At 35.8% G+C, this 18,098-nt stretch overlaps 1 protein-coding gene and 1 long non-coding RNA gene across 4 annotated transcripts in view; one reads left to right on the top strand and one right to left on the bottom strand.

The window, feature by feature from the left end:
* Positions 1-9,390, bottom strand: part of l1camb (L1 cell adhesion molecule, paralog b) — a 59,068-nt gene extending 49,678 nt beyond the window's left edge. For all 3 annotated transcript variants that reach the window (XM_026196670.1, XM_026196671.1, XM_026196672.1), the window contains exon 1: positions 9,242-9,390. The gene's annotated coding sequence lies outside the window, so the exon portion shown is untranslated. The remainder of the gene's footprint in view (positions 1-9,241) is intronic.
* Positions 9,391-14,987: 5,597 nt separating this feature from the next.
* On the top strand, positions 14,988-17,850 carry LOC113039218 (uncharacterized). Its single transcript, XR_003274902.1, has 4 exons — positions 14,988-15,035; positions 16,713-16,785; positions 17,301-17,436; positions 17,530-17,850. It is a non-coding gene; the product is annotated as an uncharacterized LOC113039218 (long non-coding RNA).
* Positions 17,851-18,098: the final 248 nt, after the last annotated feature.

Genomic DNA, 18,098 nt, shown 5'->3' with positions numbered 1-18,098 from the left:
CCCACTGATTATATATCACTGCGTGTTTACCTCCACCCACTGATTCTATATCACTACCTGTTTACCTTCACCCACTGATTCTACATCACTGTCTGTTAACCTTCATCCACTGATTCTATATCACTGTCTGTTTACCTCCACCCACTGATTCTATATCACTGTCTGTTTACCTCCACCCACTGATTCTACATCACTGCCTGTTTTGCCTCACCCACTGATTCTACATCACTGTCTGTTTACCTCCACCCATTGATTCTACATCACTGTCTTTTTACCCCCACCCACTGAATATACATCACTGTCTGTTTATCCCCACCCACTGATTCTACATCACTGTCTGTTTACCTCCACCCACTGATTCTATGTCACTGTCTGTTTAGCTCCACCCACTGATTCAACATCATTGCTTGTTTAGCTCCACCCACTGATTCAACATCACTGCCTGTTTAGCTCCACCCACTGATTCTACATCACTGCCTGTTTAGCCTCACCCATTGATTCTACATCACTGCCTGTTTACCCTCACCCACTGATTCTACATCACTGTCTGTTTACTTCCACCCATTGATTCTACATCACTGTCTTTTTACCCCCACCCACTGAATATACATCACTGTCTGTTTATCCCCACCCACTGATTCTACATCACTGTCTGTTTACCTCCACCCACTGATTCTATGTCACTGTCTGTTTAGCTCCACCCACTGATTCAACATCATTGCCTGTTTAGCTCCACCCACTGATTCAGCATCACTGCCTGTTTAGCCTCACCCACTGATTCTACATCACTGCCTGTTTAGCCTCACCCATTGATTCTACATCACTGTCTGTTTACCTCCACCCATTGATTCTACATCACTGTCTTTTTACCCCCACCCACTGAATATACATCACTCTGTTTATCCCCACCCACTGATTCTACATCACTGTCTGTTAAGCTCCACCCACTGATTCAACATCACTGCCTGTTTAGCTCCACCCAGTGATTCTACATCACTGCCTGTTTAGCTCCACCCACTGATTCTACATCACTGTCTGTTTAGCTCCACCCACTGATTCAACATCACTGCCTGTTTAGCTCCACAAACTGATTCTACATCACTGCCTGTTTAGACTGTTCATGCGTTATGTTTGATCTAGCCTGAGAAATACATTTTTTATAACAAAAGTAACAACATTTATGACACAGTTGTTGTCAGATTTCTTTGGTGATTTCAAATATTAAATTTAATCTTAAACATAGTTAAAAGTTTTGGAGAATTTGATGTTTCCCCATTCAAAGAGATGGGAGCTGCACTTGGACGCCTGAGAAGAATTTTCAAAGATGGATGCCGAGGGACATGGCTTGTCTTAAAGATACTATTTTAGCCCCGCCCACCTTTTCTACATCACTGCCTATTTAGCCCCGCCCACACATGCTACATTGTTGCCTGTTTAGCCCCACCCACTGACTCGTGCATGTTGTTATGAGTGAGGTGAATGTGCAGGTCTACACAGATTCTCTGAAGACAGCATGACACTGTTCAGTGCCAACTTGTGGAAAAACAGTGTTTGCGTTGCCTTCCGTCTGATCCCAACATTATGAAAGAGTGGATTTTTAATTAAGTTGCATACTGTGTCGGTGAGAATTCAGGATTTTCAGAAAGACTGAAACTATAAGATGATGTTGTACCAAATATATTGGTACAGTAATGCCATAACACAAGTGTGACTGTAACTGTTTTTATTACATTGTCACTGTCCAGACCCTGATTGGAAAACCTACACATTCAACTTACATGTCATCTTACTCATGTAAATATAGTTGACATTTAAATTATGTAACCAAAAGTGATAAACAAAGTTATTTTTTTTTTTTTAGCCAAACTGTGAAATCTAATCATGTTTCTATTTTTACATGTACTACAGTAGGTGAGCACACAACTCACCTTTTAGCCTGGTAGCTTATGAAATCTAATCTATGATTATTTGGTAAGAACATGTAAATAAAAAACTGTAAAAAAAAAAAATCAATATACTTTTTCCCCTGTTGCATTGCAATAGAAAACTGATAGCTCCACCAAGTTGTAGTTTAATGCAACAGCAGCAGCTTTGCACCAAACCAAAAGCGTGAACTTGATTGGTTAGCCAGTGTTTAATGTCAGGACATCATCAGACACAGACCATCTGTTCCAGTATAACACACAGCAGAGCCCAGAATTAATGATCTCCCTATTCCCCACAGAACCCCTGCCAAAATAACTCAATGATCCCGCCCCTAGAGGGACTCCTCCAAACAAAAGCAGAGCGTCCCATGTTTGTTTCCCATCCAAGCCTTTCTTTAGCTGTCAGAACATATTCACATTTACATTGAAATAAGCATAAGACTCTGCACAGGAATTTACAGTTCTGTATTTTGGGAGGAATTAACACAATTTCTTAATGTAAAATAACAAAAAAGGTATTACAAATAGTAATTACAACTCCAAATTCATTAAGCTGTAAAACACTGGGCAAAATGACACTGCATGGTTTGTTATATATTATTATAATAATATATTATATAATAATGTAATTCATTAACAGAATATAGATGACTATTTAATGATATCACAGCAACATTATAGAGCTGTTTTTCTCAAGAGCTCCTTTATCACATATCAGAGCTTGCCAAATCATTTCCTGGAAGACTTCTCGAACTGTCATGTATAAGAGCCCTATTCAGTTCACATTGTTCACACACACACACACACAAACATTTCCGCAAAACTGCATGGTCGACATTTTGGGAATTTAGAAATAAATGTCAGTAAGCTGCTGGCTATGAGATGGCATGAGTTCTGGAATAAAAACTAAACAAAAGCAAATAAAAATACTTTTTACTTCAGATGTAAATGTAAAGTATATAAAAATAAATAAATAAAAGTAAAGAATATAGAATGTAAAACAAGAACACCTTACTGATGACAAAAATAAGAAAGAAAAACTAAACTATTTTCCAGTTAACACAACATTTTGTCAAAAAATACTAAGAAATGTGTCAAAAATGATATATATATATATATATATATATATATATATATATATATATATATATATATATATATATATATATATATATTCTAACACTCACTATTCTTTTTCCATTCTATCTACTTTTTTTCTTTTTATTTATTATAAAAAATCTGTTCTCTATTCTTTCTTTCTTTCTTTCTTTCTTTCTTTCTTTCTTTCTTTCTTTCTTTCTTTCTTTCTTTCCTGTCTTTCTTCATTTTTTTGCTTGCAGTGTGTACCAGGAATTCTTACAGCAATTACATATTATTGCTCTTTTGTTGGTTTGATTGCTTCTATTGTCCACATTTGTAAGGTGCTTTAGCATCTGCTAAAATATTAAATGTAAATGTAAATATATATCCATTAATCAATGTGGTTTGTGTTTTATATGAATGGAAATCAAATCTTCCAGTGTCAGTTTAGCTCAAACCAATGAGTAAGCAGATTATTACAGTAAGCTAGGTTGTTTGCTGGGAGCTGGTTAAAGGCCCAGAGAGAAGCAGGGAACCCATCAAACACGCTCTGCTTTGATGGAAACTTGGGAAGATCAAGTGTGTTGCAGTGGTTGACGGTAGATTTTGTGTAGTCGTCTGAAGATGAGTATTGAAGAAACAAAAAGAGAGGCATATCACGAGTTCACACTTACATATGATGAACAGAGTAAAGGTTATGCGTATTTGGCATGCTGTCTGGAGAGAGGGCTCCGAGCTCGGTTTTAAGGACCGGACCCAGAGCGCTCCTCCTGGGCTGAAGGTAAGGAGTCGGGGTGGTGGAGGGATGCTGAAAGAGATAACGAAGGTGAGGCTGCTTTGATTGTTTGGGGTCCTCTTTTGTGCTGATTGGATAGATGGTGTAATTACTGATGATGGACTGGCTGTGTTATTTATCTGCCCTGCTCCCCCCCGAAATTTGTTAATAAAACATCACTTAGTGTAACATGCGACCTGCCTGTAATTCACAACATTACTACATTAAATCAAACAGAAAGAGAGTTTGGATGCTTAAAAGGAATTTTGTAGCATAAAACTGAAATGACTTGACATTTTCGATCCGTGACACTTCAGTAGCAGAAGATGGTTTTTATATGGAAAGATGTCAAAGGAGAACACGAGTGATGATGGGAAACTGAAAGACGGGACAGAGTTTGGACAGAGGGAGATGATCAGGTGACGAGGGCTTCACTATATGTGACTGACCTAATGACACATTTTTGAAATCTAGTTATTATTATTGACCTGGCCTCCACAGTCACCGGACCTGAACCCAATCGAGATGGTTTAGGGGTGAGCTGGACCGCAGACAGAAGGCAAAAGGGCCAACAAGTGCTAAGCATCTCTCGGGGAACTCCTTCAAGACTGTTGAAGACCATTTCAGGTGACTACCTCTTGAAGCTCATCAAGAGAATGCCAAGAGTGTGCAAAGCAGTAATCAAAGCAAAAGGTGGCTACTTTGAAGAGCCTACAATATGACATATTTTCAGTTGTTTCACACTTTTTTGATATGTATATAATTTCATATATAATTCCACATGTGTTCATTCATAGTTTTGATGCCTTCAGTGTGAATCTACAATTTTCATGTATATATATATATATATATATATATATATATATATATATATATATATATATATATATATATATATATATATATATATATATATATATAAAGATATAACACGTTTTGTATATATACTGAAGTGCTCCATTTTTCATCTGTCTGCCCCTGAGTCTTTCCACACATCCACTCTTTCACATCCTCAAACAGAATGGAGTCTTTGTTTTGTTCATTGACTTATTTACTCTGAATAACAGTGAGCATATCAGCAAGTCCCCAGAGTCCTTCTGTGTTTTATATATATATATATATATATATATATATATATATATATATATATATATATATATATATATATTTATATATATATATATATATATATATATATATATATATATATATATATATATATATATGTGTGTGTGTGTGTGTGTGTGTGTGTGTGTGTGTGTGTGTGTGTGTGTGTGTGTGTGTGTGTGTGTGTGTGTGTGTGTGTGTGTATGTGAAAAATGGAGCGCTTCAGTATATATACAAAGCGTGCTATATATTTGAAAAAATATATTGTTCTCATCAAGCCAATCAACTTTCAAATTGAGATTCAAATGTAAAAAAGCCAGCAGTTTGATGACAGATTCAATATGTCTTCTATTGCCGATGAAGCAATTTGAGGAAAGTAAAAACCAGAGCTACCAACTCTCACGAGACAGACTCTGTTTTCACACTACTGTATGAGAGCATTTGTTCATGCAGTGCCAGTGACGTTTGTCTTTATGAGTTCTTGTTTTTTATATGAATAACATATGGTACAGTTTTGCTATATCAGATGAGGAAGAAGAGTGCTGTGTGCACAGATATAAACATGACTCCAAATGTGATATTGATTCTTGTTCAAAAACAAGTAATGGCTTAAATTTCAGAAACAGTAACTGTGTTTTTGCTCTATCCTCCTTTTTCGTAGCAAGTCTACTGCATTTAAAATGATGAGAGGTTTCTCCGGTTTGTGAAAGTCCCACTCAAGAAGACTGAAATCATAACGATCATTATCCATCAGTTTGACTGAATGAGCTGTCATTTTGGTCTATTTTCATATGTCAGAAGAGTAACATTACGCTTGGTATTTTAATGTGATGTGGCAAATTACTGGACAAGCTCTTCTCAGGCCGCTGCATTCTTTTCCTTTTTGTTTTCTGCTGTAAAAATATGAAAAAATATGACAACATATACAGTACTGCACATTTCTGTCCTGCTCTCTATATCCCATGAAAGTTTCACCGGAATGCACTGAGAATCTCTTGTTCACTTCTCCCCAAACCCACATCTCTTTCATAGTCGGATGTGTTAAAATTTAATTGCTTCCCTTCTTCACTTCTAAAGCCTTTTTTTAAATAAAACTTCTGCCACGAGCAATGGATCCAACACGAATGCTTGAATGAATAAAGTATTTAAACAGTGCTTTTGCTTTAAAAAAGGGGAGAGAGACTGAAAGAAACTCTGGGTTTATCAAAGAAAACCTGCTCCTGACCAGGGGTGTGTTTCCCGTACAATGATGTAAATCACTGATTAACCCCCACAGTATGATGCATTGTTGTGGAAACTAGCCATTTATGAATGTTTCCCAAGCACTGTCGCATCTCCAGCGTTTGAACAACATTAGTTCAACAATTTAGGGCCATGACGTCATGCGCATGAGTAATAACTTCTGCTAATTAACTGATTGGAGATCTAAGATGCTGCTGTGGTGATCAAGGCACCCGATGACTAATAAATTATATTTTCCCTGTCATTTTGCTTTATTTGATGTTTGACTCCTTGAAGGTCCCTGCTTTAAGTGCTTATAGAGGACCCGCTAAAATGGATCGATTTAAAATGTGTATACATTTAAATATAATGGAAAAATCTAGATTGCACTGCATGTTAGCTTGCTAACTGTGCCCAAGAGCATAATATTTAAGCCCATAAGTCTTACCAACATGAAACTATGCTTCTAATCACAGTTGGAGAGCTGTAGTTCCTAACACACAAGTTTGTGACGCTGATTGTGAATGTTTGAACTATGGTTTCAGGAAACACTGAATTGTGAACTGTGTGGGTAACAATGGAACTTGCATCCATTGTTGGCTAACGATGCTTTCGGGAAACGCACCCCAGGTTAGGTTCATAGAGTAAGTTACCATGGTAACTGACTCTGAGTACGTTACCTCTCTCTCAATAACGGGCTTGACTTACCCTACTTTCTCAGGTTTGACAAACCTCCCATTATGAAACAGAAAACCTAGAGTTTCCCTCATTTCAGGGTTAACATACTCAGTTATCACTTAACTTCCTTTCTGAAACAGGACCCAGGTCTTTAAATTGGAATAACTGAAGAAGTTTAATAGAAAAGTGCACTTAAGTAACCAAAAAAACAAAGCACTCAACTGTCGCAGCTTTAATTACGTAGCAAAGGGGGAAGGGCTATAAGACTCAGATTATTAATGACAAAAAATAAACTTTTATAAATAATACACTACATGGTTGAGTACAGAGTTCATAAGTGCATAGTCATTTGGGACACAGCTGGAGCGAATGATTCAATAGTCTATTCACAAAATCATGAGTCACTTTCTTCATTCCTGAATAAAGCAGATCCTTTGAACAATCTGAATGACTCCATGACTCATTACTTAAGGCAGTAACGTATTGTAACTTTTAAATATAAGTGTGGCATTTGCTTAATAATGATGCATCAGCCAATATGATATTATAGGAAATAAATATAAATATGCTCTCATTTAGTTGTTACTACAAACTTTGCTGGCTAGGGGCCTGGGTAAAAATAACTTATGTATGACTTATAAACAGGCATGCCAATATTTACATATTTAGTGCCCATATTTTAATTAAGGGGTATGTTATAATAGCAACACTATGAATACTAATTTAATTATACAACTTAATTAGGTTGTAAAGATCGAAGATATGAACATGACTGAAATATACATCTAATTCATTGAGTAATAAACCCATTAATCACAGTAAGTATTAAAAATCAGTATCACTAATTTCAACACAACACTATTTCCAGAGACTCATCTTAAAAGTAATTCTCAAAAGTTTATATATATATATTTCTAAATAAAAACAAATCTAACAACGTGTCCACAAATCCATCATTACCAGGCAGACACAAAAACTTTTGATATTCAATGATAGCATAAATCATATTTCCCAGGGGCAAAAATCTGATCAATTAACCTCAAAACTGTTTTGACTGTATAAAACTCACACATATTGACAAATATTAAAAACAGTGTAGTCATTGATCAAAAGTGTTGAGAATAAGATGATATTTAGTGCCATCTGTGATCAAGATAGGAAATTAAGGTCATCGAATCGCTCTACTGTTAGCACAACATCCCAGGATACCCAGGATCTTCTTTAAAGAGCACCACCACACACACACACACACACACACACACACACACCACAAAGATAACATTACATTTTAATGACCATCTAAAATTAATGCAAACGTTTTTCAATGAAAATGTTTAGAGTAATATTAAACTAATCCAATCTAATCTAAAAACAGACTTTTCCTTTAGTTTGGACACTCTTCCGGTTCAAGCATGATAGAGATGGCTAACTGTAATGGCTCCTCCGCTGCACAGCCCTAACATGGAACGCTTCAGATTTCAGGTTGTCAGAAACAGAATGGCAGACTTCAGGAAGAAAAGCTTTGTCTTACCATTTGCTCCAGTAAAGAAAATAATAAACCCACACAATAGAATAAAACAGAGAGATTGAGAGACAAAAGATGACAAATATACCGTCATTCCTCAGCTGTTGTGGTTGTAATATTTTAAAGTTATTAATTTTATTATATGTTATTTAATGTTGTTATTCTTGGTATAATGGGTCATATAACAAAGTATAGTGGCATATTTATTTATCCTGCAGTATTTAATTATGTGATGACATCCTTATGATTCAGCATTTTGCCATATTGTAATTGAGGACAGTGAAATCAAAGTGAAATTGAGTTAATCCTGGGAATTTAATTTAAAATAGATTATTACTAACAGATTATTATAAATTTACATATATAGTTCTACATCATAACAACCACGCCACATGAAGAAACAATGGCTGAGCCCGTTCACCTGCTAGCGACACACACACACACACACACACACACACACACACACACAGAGAGAGAGATAGGCGGAGACAGCTAAACAGCAAAGAGCATTGCTAATAAAGCACAGAATTTGTAAGATACATAAAGCAGATCTTTCACTCAGACGTATCTGATGTTCTTCAAGGGGCCGTTATGCAGCAGTCAGACTGCATTACACAAGAAACAAATGAGCTGCAATGTCTTACTGTTCAGCAAACTGCTCCCAAGAATCAAACAGAATAGACATTGTCTAAAAATGTCAATCAAATTCTATCAAAATGATTTCCAATTAGTGGTAATTATTAGACATACTAACGCCATGCTGCAATGAAGTAAAATCCCTTTTATATATTTTCTTTTATTTCCTTCACACACACACACACACACACACAAGGCCAAGGTGTGTCTGGCACCTTATCACCAAGGTATTTCCATCACACACACACACACACAAACACAAGACACATCTGTGAAATGATGGGAGACTCTTACCTTCACAGACAGCGTAAAGGTTTAGGGTTTTGGGCTCTTCTCTGTTGGCAGGGTGACACGCCTTGTTCTCCGTCTGTCTCTCTTTCTCTCTGCTCATCCCATGCGCTGGCTGAGGGCTGCTGGGATGCTGCAGTGAGAGGAAACACACCCTTCTGCCCCTCTGTCCTCCTCCCACACGCCTCTGATTGGTGGAGGAGCAGAGGTGACATCATCTCTTTCTCTGCTCTTTCTCTTCCACCCATCCCCTCCCTTCCTCCCTTCCTCTCTTCCTCTCTCCGCTTCTGTCTGAGCCACAATGGAGAGGTTTGGCTTTTCCTATCCTTACCCCTGCAACTCTCCAAGGCCTTTTCCAAAGAAGACAACCCTTAAATCACCGTCTTCACAACAGCCACACTCCGCCCCTTCGTTAGACTTCCCTGTTACGGTCACACCCAAATATTATGAACGTGTATTTCTACACAATGGTGGTGGCAGTGTCTTTATTTTAGGAATATTAATGGGTGCAAGCCACGTATCATATGGGAATCGTCATCACGGAAATGATGTAATAAGAGGCAAGATTTCTACAAGGAATCTTAACAAACAGGATGATTTAAAAACAAAATGTGATTTTTCTGTCCATTTGAGTGAGAGATGTCACCTAGTTTTGCGAGGTTCACTGCTTCAATGGAGTTGGCTTTGAGTGAAGATTATGATTACCGTTTTTTGGCTGAAATTTCATCCATCTAAAAGGCCTAATAAAAGTGTTATTCAGCAGAACATGAATTAGCTTGTAAAGCCCGATGTGAGCCTCCCCACCCCCTGCTGATCAGCGGGAGCAGATGGAGCTGTGGGTGTGGGGGGACGGGCTGAAGGCCTTTGTCACACACCCACACACACACACTTAGCTTACACCACTGACACTGCCAACATGGAATTTCTTATTAATACATTCAAAAATTTATTTCAAACATTAATTATTTTATTAAACATTTTTTGCAGTTGTAATTTTGCAGTGTAAATTATTTATTTTATGTCATATTATAAACAAATGTATTGACTAAATAAGACATTGCCATTTAAACGGATTGATACACTTAATAAGGTTAAAATGGTAAAGGTCAAAAATGGCCATGGAGTAAATATCATAAATGTGTAAATGCTGGTATAACACTGATGAGAATTATGATATATATATATATATATATATATATATATATATATATATATATATATATATATATATATATATATATATATATATATATATAAGATGTTTCACAAAATAAATAAAAAAATTAAAAAAAATAGACACGAAACTTTTTTTATTTGGACAAGTAAATGAGCAGTTTGGCTATAAGTTACTCCTTCATCACTTTCCTTTTAACTGGGACAGTTTATTTATTTATTAATGTTTATTTACAGTACAGTTTTGCGACACTGATACAGTTTTCTTGTTTGCAACATTTGTAAATGTTAAACTGAGTTACAATCCTCAAGTTTCTCCCTGTCCCTTCATCAAGGCTGAGGTCAGGGATCTTGGTGAGCACTGGGTTACACTCTTCAAGCGTGAGCAACAGACAGCTGAACATAATCAACTGTATGACTGAAGCCAAGAATAAAGGTGACAAATTGCTTTAATGATGAGCACAAGTGACTAGATGATGTGAAGGTTGAACATAGTTTTGAGAATTTCAGCTGTGATCTTAGAAATGTACCAAAGCGAAAAAGGTACAGTCAGTTATTCAAAATGTTATAAAAAACTTGATGCATTTGTTTACATTAAAAAAAAAAAAAAAAAACATTAAAAGAAAATTAACTATATTATTTTTTAGAATAATTTCAAAGTACTTGATTTAATAGATTTAGCTCTCAAGACAACACATGTTTGTACATGATTCCCTGCTTTTCCTGCAGGTGCTAAACTCTCGCTGGTTTCCCCTCATCTGTAAATAAGTTGTTCACTAATGACAACTGAACTTTTGCAAAAACGAGATGTCTCACAATTCGCATCCCATGTTCTTACACAGTGAAAATACATAGAGGAACTGGCATCTGAGAAAACATTTATGCTATAAATAAATGAATAAATAAGCAAATAATAATAAAGTGTGCTTGCCTTTCTCTTTTGAGGTGTAACTGTTTTTCAGATTGCCTGTCAATCAAACTTTGACAAAAGTAAATATTACAACTCTACAATTAAACATTACAAATATTGTTTATATTGGTTAAATTAGCCCAAATGCATGGTTGTCAACTTCTATGTTCTGCGTGGAGTGAGTTTGCTGCATTCAATAATATTCACTTTGTGACAGCATGAGAGGTTCAGGATCTTTGGTTTGAGCAAGTTCCCAGTAAACACAACTTCAACAGTCTTTTCAGTATGCTGGTGTGTTTAATAATAAAGCAAAAGTGACTTAGTCTTTGTTTCACAGAGGTAGGTGTCCTTTCTCCTCAACAGTTTCTCAAAAGCCACTGTACTCTCAGGCAGCTTGGGTTTTGTAGTCCTTAACCGACGGCCATCTAGCTCCAGCCATCTGAGGGCAATGTTTCTGCCCTCTAGAACACGCCCTCTCAATGATGCCACAACTTATATGCATCTTTAAGTATCTTTAAAAAAAAAAAAAAAAAAAATAAAAACTATTAAGATTCAAGTTGCAGTTTAAACGTAACATATGAAAGATTTTGGTGTGTGGTCATGGTATTACAGTGGCGCTATAAATGAAAATTTCTGCAGGCCACAAAATGACTCTCTTTTCATTGGAATTTAAAACACTTTTCACTATAACCTTACGTACTGCACTAGCTAGTAGTAATATAAAATTTAAAATAGAATAAAAATATTTTAAACAGTCATTATGGCATCAACGTAATAATCAATGCACAATATATGCTCCTCGATCTGCATTTGAATGCGATTCACATCCTCCTCCATCTCCAGCTCTGTTCTGGGTCCATCCCCTTCCTGTCATCCATCACTTTACAGTAAAAATGACTCAGCACATACACACAAGAATAATCTATGAGCAACAGTCTCCCTGACATTCATGGCTTTTGTCTAGCATATGCTTAAAGGGTGAAAACTGAAATGAATATGCAGTTGAAATCTCAAATATACTGTCAAATTTGATTGTGGCATTTAAAAAGAAAATCTGACACTTACCAGGCATACCATTAAAAATGTCTTATTAACAATGTTTGAGGTATTATATGATGATGTGTGTTGTTTGATCTCATTCCCATTATGAACTGCTCGTCCATTTTTTAATTCTGAGGACCACAATGGAAATAAGCCTCACTGCATGAAAAGAGCTGTATACGGACAAATACTATGGCTTTTTTGTGTATTTTATCCTCGACAGTTTCTTTTTAAAGATGTGTATGAATTGGTCTTTTGGGCTTGATTGTACCTGTTTTAAATATATTGTCAAATAAATAAAATAAAATAAAATAAAATTAAAAAACGTTTCTTATTGACTTACTCAAAAGGAGATTATTGTGTTGTGTTTTGGTAATTATCTGTTCTTATTATATGTGGTGATATGCTCCAGGAAGTTCCCGATCCTAATAATAATACATTTTTGTTTGTTGGTTATTATGTGTGTGTAAAATGATTCTGATTATAAAAAAATAAAATAAAAAAAGATTAAATAAAAAGAGCACACAGGTCTGGTTGCTGTCTTTTAGTAACACTATTGCTGTCTCTCTATTTGTACAGATATGTGTGGTGTAATATTAAAGTGTCCCTATAATGCCTTTTCGACTATTACCTTTCATGCAGTGTGTCATGTGGCTGTATGTCAACAAAAACTATCTTCAAAGTTGTGAAGCCAATAGTGTACAATGGACAAAGTTATTGTCTGTCAAAAAAAAAAAAAAAAAGGAGTCGGCTCGCAGTCACCTAAACGAGTCGTCAGGAATTTGAATGCTATTTTGTTATGGCTCTACGTAACGAAGTAACAATCACAAAGGACTGCACCATCTGACCAGTCACAGCAGTGAGGGCTCATGGAAAGAAGCGGTTTAGAGAGACTGATTCTTTAAACTGCTTCACATGAGTCGTTTATGGATCATTTAGGTAAAATTAAAGTTTCCTGAGAAAACTAACATGTTTTTTGACCTAGCATGCACGTAAACCTGATTTAAGAGACTCATTTAACAATATTAGCATATTAGTAACCTTTAAAATGGCATACTAAGGGTGATGATTCGGCCTCCAGTAAATGTCTCCATCTGCTGGCTGATCTGAGTTAAACAGGTCTTGCAGTCTTACAGCACTCTTCCTGATTTTGGATAGTTAGATATGTTCCTATTCTTTTGACCCTGGAACAACATTTTAATCCAAACATTTAGTCTTGACCATATCACTAAACCTAAACCTAGCCTTAACCATGAGTAATTCCTAAAATCAGAGGAAATGATAGATGAATGACACTGACTCAACAACTATAAACTGGTTCTTCAGATCTGATTAGTTAATCACAATGTTGAACCATTAAGATGTCACACTTTGTAAAATCAGGTTCTGCATCCCAAACCAAGGATCAATTTGCATGTGCTGCTAAATCATTATTTGTGTCATATTAAGAGATGAGTTTAGGATGTGCACAAGTATGAGGCATACAGTATAATATTATGGAAATTCATTCAGTTCACAAACTACTGTGTACCAAAGTGCTGTAAATCATGTTGGGTCTACAGCTGGAGAGACTAATGGAGCAGTTCAGCAGATGGAGATCATTCGGAGGCCATGATTGACAAGGGCAGGCAGAGGGAATCTGACCAGGCCATCGGGATACACCTTACTCTTTATGAGAAGTGCCAGGGAGTTTTAGTCACCACAAAGAGTCAGGACCTCAGTTTAAAATCTCAGAGCTGGCCTCAGTAACACCACTTCCAACAGAAAGAGGTCTCCCATCCAGTCTCAGATCAGGCTTATAGTAACACTCCACTATTTATGAAAATAGGCTAACTTTCTAACTCCCCTAGAGTTAAACAGTTGAGTTTTACCATTTTCGATCTCCATGTCTGGCGACAGCATTTTAGCTGTAGCTTAGCATAGATCACTGAATATGATTAGAATATTTACATATCAATCAAAAATGACCAAATAGTTTCAATATTTTTCAGATTTAAAAATTTACTCTGTAGTTACATTGTGTAGTAACACCAACGCCAAATGAAAAGTTGTGATTTTCTAGGCTGATATGGCTGGGAACTATACTCTCATTCCGTAATAATAAAGGAACTGTGCTGTCGTATCACGGGTCCAGCAGGCACAGTGATATTACGTAGAACCTGAAAATAGTTCCTTGATTATTACGCCGGAACGAGAGTATAGTTCCGAGCCATATCAACCTAGAAAATTGCAACTTTTCATTCACCGTTGGTCTTTCTACACGATGTACTGTAACTACAGTACAGTCACATTTTAAATAGGAAAAACTGACAAGAGATGCTAACAGTCAAATCAAGTTCAATAATCTATGCTAAGCTAAGCATGATACCGCCAGACTCGTAGATTGAAAACAGTAAAACTCAGCTGTTTAACTCTAGGCAAGTTGGAAAAGGAGCCTGTTTTCAAATATTGTGGAGTGTTCCTTTAACCCTGCTTAGCTCAGTGGGCAACCAGTCTTGGTCGCAGATGGGAGTTTCACTTACTCAAACATGTTCTGAGGGCAGAAAGGACAATGATTGGTTTACAGATTCAACCAATGAAATTGAAGCAGAGGCGGAGTCAGGAAATTTGAATATGTGGAAGGAATACTTCAGACAGATAGGTTACTGACACTTCGTGGGAGGCATTTATTGCAAGGTAAGTTCATTTACCATGTATTTTCATGAAACAAATTCACATCTCTAACATTTAATGAGATAGTTAGCAAACAAAGATGCACAGAACACGTAATCATGGACTAAATATTATATAGTATGCATTTTCACTTGACTGCTTCATCAGTTGATTACACCAAAGCTAGTTATGAGATATCTGGAGTAAAACATGCTTTTCCAATGCTTCCACGCTGTCTGTGAAACCGATATGAGCGACAAAAGAACTCTCCTTGAAATTAGATCAGTCAGTTAGCGTTAGCATTAGCTTTATCACTGCTCTCAGGGCATTAGTACTCAATATTGATATTACTGTTATTTTTAATGAACTGTGTGCTGCTTACAGGGCATGAGTATTCAATATTTAAATGTATACTATTTTATCTTATTCAAATTACTATTATTTTACTAAACTATGTGCTGCTTTCAGGGCAGGAGTACTCTATATTCATATTACTGTTATTTTTACTGTTCTATGAGCTGCTCTCAGGGCAGGAGTATTCAATATTGTATTATGTGCTGCTCTCAGGGCAGGAGTACTCTATATTCATATTACTATTATTTTACTAAACTATAAGCTGCTCTCAGGGCAGGAGTATTCAATATTGTATTATGTGCTGCTCTCAGGGCAGGAGTACTCTATATTCATATATCTGTTACTTTACTAAACTATGTGCTGCCCTCAGGGCAGAAGTACTCAATATTCATATTACTATTATTTTACTCAACTATGAGCTGCTCTCTCGGGGCAGGAGTACTCAATATTCATATTACTGTTATTTACTAAACTATGTGCTGCTCTCAGGGCAGGAGTACTCTATATTCATATTACTGTTATTTTACTAAACTATGTACTGCCCTCAGGGCAGAATTACTCAATATTCTTATTAATATTATTTTAATAATCTATGAGCTGCTCTCAGGGCAGGAGTACTCAATATTGTATTATGTGCTGCTCTCAGGGCAGGAGTACTCTATATTCATATTACTGTTATTTTTACTGTTCTATGAGCTGCTCTCAGGGCAGGAGTATTCAATATTTTACTATGTGCTGCTCTCAGGGCAGGGGTACTCTATATTCATATTACTATTATTTTACTAAACTATGTGCTACTCTCAGGGCAGGAGTACTCCATATTCATATTACTATTATTTTACTAAACTATGTGCTGCTCTCAGGGCAGGAATACTCAATAATCATATTACTATTATTTTAATTTTCTATGCACTGCTCTCTGGGCAGGAGTACTCAATAGTCATATTACTTTTATTTTACTAAACTATGTACTGCTCTCAGGGCAGGAATACTCAATATTCATATTACTATTATTTTAATTATCTATGCACTGCTCTAAGGTCAGGAGTACTCAATATTCACATTACTGTTATTTGAATAATCTATGCCCTGCTCTCAGGGCAGGAATACTAATTATTTATATTACTATTATTTTAATAATCTATGTGCTGCTCTCAGGCCAGGAGTACTCAATATTCATATTATTTTTTCTTTTACTAAACTATATGCAGCTCTCAGGGCAGGAGTACTCAAAATTCATATTACTGTTATTTTTATTGTATTATAGCCTGCTCTCAGGGTGGGATTGTTTAATATTCATATTATTTTACTAAACTATGTGTCATGTCGTTTGTCTTCTCTTTGCAGAATAACATTCTTGGAAAAGGCAGAAGTCTTCAGTGGTCCCTTCTTGGAGAAAGGACATTTCTGGACTTTCTTTGTAAGCTCCTCTAGTTTTATTTGAGAATCTTGCTGATATTTGTGCCCATATTACTGCTGATATAAGTGCCCATATTATTTTCCCCTCAAATATTATTTTTCATGAATTGCAATTTAGCTGTTTGTAAATGTATAAAGGTCTGCAAAGGTTTACAGATCAAATTGCACAACAAATAAAGTTTTTTCTCTGAAAAGTAAGAAAACTGATTCTAAACTGTGCTGAAATGAGTTTCAGAAACTCCAATCTCATTTTATGTTACCAGTTACCTGTTAGGTTTGTTTGCATAATGCCAGCCTATGGAAGTCATCGACTGTCCTTCAAACGTCTACTACTCTAATCTGCCCTCAAATCACTGTAGTTGTAGCTGAAGCCAAACAGAGTATAGTAGGCTGTAGAAATGGCAGGGTTTAAGGATGTATTACGTGTCATTAAGAAATTGTCAATTTTGAGGGAGTTGAAATTTGATTTTTATGATTTTACTTGTAATTATGTTTGCTTACATTGCTAAATTTCAGATGCTGGACAGTGAGTTGTTCATATATGTAATGTTCCTGGTTTGCAAGTTTGCTCCACACAAGAAATTGGTCCAGGAAATATATGAAAATGAGGATGTTCATGAAGTTCATTCAATGTCCAAAACTAAAACTTAGGGTAAAATAATGTTTTTGTTTTTATATTTTTACTTATTTTTTCATAATCATCAGTGTAAATTAAAACCAGACTCTTTATGCATTTCAAATGCAGGAAGACGTTGCAAACACTTCTGGAGACTTGAAACTGGCTTTGAGAAGATATCTTGCAAGACGACCTAGGGCCTGGTTTAAAGGGAGCATGTTCAAACTACAGCAGTTTAATGATGCACCTACCTTTTGCAGCGAAATCTTCCTGTGTATTGTACATGCTTTTAATTCACTGGATTTGTTTGTAATTGTAATTGTTTAAAAAAGGAAAGAAGTCTTAATTATATTTGATTATTTTATTGTAATATTTGACCTGTAAACTGATTATTTTCAATCAACATTTCATTTTGTTCTTACACAAATAATCTGTACAACATACATTGAATGAAACAACATATACAGCACTATATATATATATATATATATATATATATATATATATATATATATATATATATATATATATATATATATATATACACACATTTTGGTTATTTTTAGAATTACAGGGCTTAATTTCTCTGCAACAGCCTATGAGAACATTAAGTGGTTGCACAAAGATTGACACCCAGAACTTTTGAAATCACATTTATGTATCACCAATTAAACTCAGGACTTCTCTCACAATTCAGA

The sequence above is a fragment of the Carassius auratus genome, chromosome 21 (genome assembly GCF_003368295.1).
Source record: "Carassius auratus strain Wakin chromosome 21, ASM336829v1, whole genome shotgun sequence".
Classification (NCBI taxonomy): Eukaryota; Metazoa; Chordata; class Actinopteri; order Cypriniformes; family Cyprinidae; genus Carassius; species Carassius auratus.
Note: the sequence above shows the minus strand (reverse complement) of the source record. Positions and strands in the feature narration are given on the sequence as shown.